Below are 3,926 nucleotides of genomic sequence, written 5' to 3' on the forward strand. Positions count from 1 at the left end.
GAGCCGCCCGCGCCGCGCGAGGACGAGCCCCGCCTGCGCGCCGTCTTCGACGCCCTCGACCGCGACGGCGACGGCTTCGTGCGCGTCGAGGAGTTCGTGCACTTCGCCACGGCCTACGGCGCCGAGCAGGTGAGCGCGGCCCGCGGGGCGGCGGGCACCGGCCCCGACCCGCTGCCCGGGGCGGCCCCGGCAGCCCCCGCCTTTGTTCTACCCGTTGGGTGACCCCGCGTCCCCGCGCTCGTCCCCGCGCTGCTCCTGCCGCCGCTCGCGTTCCCCGGCGCGCTCAGGTGCGCTGCAATCCGGAGGCACCTGCTCCTCACCCGGTGTCGCTGCATCGTTAGGGCGGCTGCATCGTTACCGCCGCTGCCCCCAGCGCCGGGTGCGGGGCCGCATCCCGCAGGAGGCTGCGCGTGTGCGGGGCCGCATCCCGCAGGAGGCTGCGCCGGGGCCGCTCGGAGCGGTGCCCGCGCGCCCTGCGGTGCATGACAAAGCAGATCGCCGGGTGCGAGCGTGGCGGACGGAGCCTTGGAGCTGTGCCGAGCGCCGGGAGCACCTGCCAGGGAGGCCGGTGCCGGGAGCACCCGCGCAGGCTCCTTTGTCTGCACCGCGTCCCCCGCGGGCTCCAGCGCCGCTCGCCGCCTCCGTGCGGCCCCGCGGGGCGGCCGTGGGCTCGTCCTGCCGCCGCCTGCCTCGTGCCGGGCGCTCACCCGTCGGGCGTCGAGGCCCGTGCCGAGCAAGGCCGCCCGTGCCGAGCGAGGCCGCTCGTGCGGGGCTCCCCGCGCCATGCGGGGCGGCCCCGCGTGCCCGGCGCTGCGTGCGGCCCTCGCTGCTGCGCGTGGGCATCGGCAATGCACAGGTCTGCAGTTCACCTGCCTATAAACCGTATGCGTATGTATATGTATATGCGCACACTATTATATGTGCTTTGAAAATATCTGTGTTTATGTAGCTAGTTCTGTGTGGAATGGCTCTCAGTACTTTTAGTGCTGGTACAGCCTGGTGAGACTGAGGTGGCTGCAGCTGAGGCGCTTGGTAATGGGCACTCCAGGGAATGAAGCTGGTGCTTTTTGCAAAGCCGTGGCAGAAAAAAAGAGGGATTTGGTGGTGCCTACCCTTGCTAGGCGGCTTCACATTAGAGAACAGAGACAGAGAGCTGGCTGGGAAGGCAGGAGAGCATCGGTGGTGGTCTCTAAGTTCCCACAGATGTGCTCAGTGGTTAAGGAAGGAGTTAGGGGGAATTTCTTGACCTCTTTGTCTTTAAGCAGACCTAACTTGGACCAAAAATGGGCCCTCTTGCAAATGAAAATTCAGATGAAAGTTAAAGGACAGGCATATCACAGGGTGGGTCCGATGACCTTAAAGGTGGCTAAGAGGGAGCTTCAACATGTCAGTGAAGATTGCACTGCAGGCTGGAGCTGGGAAGCTCACGGATGCCTCCCAGGGCTGGATGAATGTCAGGATGGAGTTAACGAGGAGCCGGTGCGGAGCGGCGGCCTCGTCCCTGCTGGCAGCAGCAGGAGCTCCTGGCCTCCCCCAGCCTCTGCAGGAAGGTCCCGCGGAGGTGCTGGAACCAGCAGCCCTTTCAGGCGCGGCAGGTCCCGGGAGCTGCCGATGCACCCGGCGCTCGCAGGGCTGGGGATTAAGGGAAGCCTGTGTGTGAAACAGGGCGTCCCGGGAGCTGCCAGCGGGGCGCTCGGCGGCGGTGGAAGCGGCGGCTCCGGGCTGCTCAGTGCCCGGGCATCGTCCGGCCCCAACCCCTGTTAGCTCATGTCAGAGGAAAGAGACCAGCTGGCATTAAAGATTAAATAGGCTTGAATTCCTATCCGGGTTTCTTCTCTGCGTGATCGAAACCATCCACAGCAAACCTGGGGGTTTCTCTTTGTTGCTGTTTGTTTGGGGGGTTGTTGCTTTCAAAGCAGCTTCGGTTGTTTAAACGCTGCCTTAAACTCTGTGGCCGGGCAAAGGGAGGTGAAGTGTTAGTGTGAGCAGCAGCCAGGGGTGCGGGGAAGCTCTTTGCTCCTCCCTGAAGTGAGGGAAGTTGCGGCATCAGAGCTGTCACCAGCACCTCGGTCCTAACGTGGCAGGGGACAGAGCTCCAGTGCTTGGTCTCTTGGGCTTGTCCCCAAGAAACTCAGCCCTGGGCAGGGCTCCAGACCCTCTTGTGAAGGGGGCAGAAAAGCATCGGGGTGTCAATTTAGAGAGCAAGTGAAGCACAGAGCTGCCTTGATGCAATTTCCATGCCACCTCGCAGAGCAGAGCGTTGCACCTGCACCCGTACCAGTCTAAGGTCGTTTCCCAAGACTTGAAAGCAGCAAATCCCTCCTTGCCCGGCCCGCTTTGCAGCAGCGGGATGTGCGTCTGGCTGCAGGAGGCAGCGCCTCTTCCCGCCAGCTTTGTTAGGAGCTGGAAATAGGGGATGGTGCCGGGGAGGAGGAGGAGGAGGAGGAACAAGTGCTGCGATGCGCGGGGAGCAGCTCTCCTGCTGGCGCCGTCTTTTTTTATCTGCACGATAATTGGAGGTGGAAAAGCCTTTGGCACCACATGATCCCAGCACCTCAGTTCAATGAAAATAAGGCAGTTTGCTCGGCATATATTTGAAAATAGGTTAGACAATATGGCATTTGGGCTTTGTCTTTGGCCTTTTTTTTTTCCTCCTTTGTGATCATCTCAAGCTTTGTTTCCGTGTGCTTTGTCTCCTTTTCTTTAATATTTGCATTCCGCCCTTGACTCCCAACCTTCTCCTGCTCCAAATCGGCCTGTCCTTAACTGAACTCTCCATATTTAGCTTTAAAGGTTTCTTTGTGCAATGATTTTTTTTTTTCCGTTTTATATTTTTTTTTATCCCATTCATTGTGCTTTTCTGACCTCCCATCACCTTATCAGCTTTTTGGAAAGAGATGCCCAACCTGACCTGGATGCTGCTGAAGGAATTGGGTCTCGGGTCGCAGGTTCTCTACCTTGAATACTGCAGACAGCAGACACAGAAATGTGGATTTTATTCTATTTTTTTAATAATAATAAAAAAATCTCCAAGACTTAGCAATTACTTTCTGGAATGAAATCTGGATACTGGCAAACTACAGGTTTTCAGTGTGCTTTTCTTAATAGTTTCAAGATATGTGTCTCTCTGAGCTCAGGTAAAACAAACCAAAAACCCTTTGTAAAATACCAAACCTTAAGAAAACCTCATTATTTATTTTTTCTAAGCTGCAAAGGATCTGTTCAGAGCCCACGGTGAGACCTCTTCCAGCCCAGGCTTAGAGCTGCTGACCGTGCATCCGATCTTCAACATCCCTCCTCTTCCCCTCCTCCTCCCCCATCCCCAGGAATTGAATATTTTGGAACTGTGTTATGGGGAAACCTGAATTTTTCTCCTTCAGTCAGAGGAGTGTTGTGGGTTTTCTGTTTCTCTCCCCTCTGAGGAGAGGAAATACTGGCTTTGCCTATAGAGAGATTTCTCAGAGTATTCTAACGAGGATCCTTAGACCATGTAAATGTGAGCGAGGCTCTAAATTGCTTCCAACAACCATGTAAATGTGAGCAGGGCTCTAAATTGCTTCCACAATCGCTTCCAACTGCCTCGCTGCTGCTCTGCCTCTCCGAGGCTTTCATTGCAGTTCAGTTTTGGTGTCTGCTGGCAGCCCTGGCACCGCAGCGCGAGCGGCGCCCTGGCTTTGCAAGGCGAGCGCCTCTGCGCACGCAGCCTGTCCTGCCCGCACGTATGTGCGCTTCGGAAGAGGAGCAGATCTGGACTATTCTGCCTGCCCTCACTGAGGGCCCGGTTGTGGATTTTTTTTCACCACAGAGCTCTGTGGCAAAGCTCCCGTTCGCTCCGCTGAGCGAGGCTAAAGCTTTTGCTCACCTCAAATATTCGCTGGCGCGGCTGGAAGCTCCATAGCGATTAGCCCGGCTCCTTCCTCCTCCCT

The sequence above is a fragment of the Nothoprocta perdicaria genome, unplaced genomic scaffold (assembly GCF_003342845.1).
Source record: "Nothoprocta perdicaria isolate Ctin4 unplaced genomic scaffold, notPer1 scaffold_59, whole genome shotgun sequence".
In the NCBI taxonomy this organism is placed as follows: domain Eukaryota; kingdom Metazoa; phylum Chordata; class Aves; order Tinamiformes; family Tinamidae; genus Nothoprocta; species Nothoprocta perdicaria.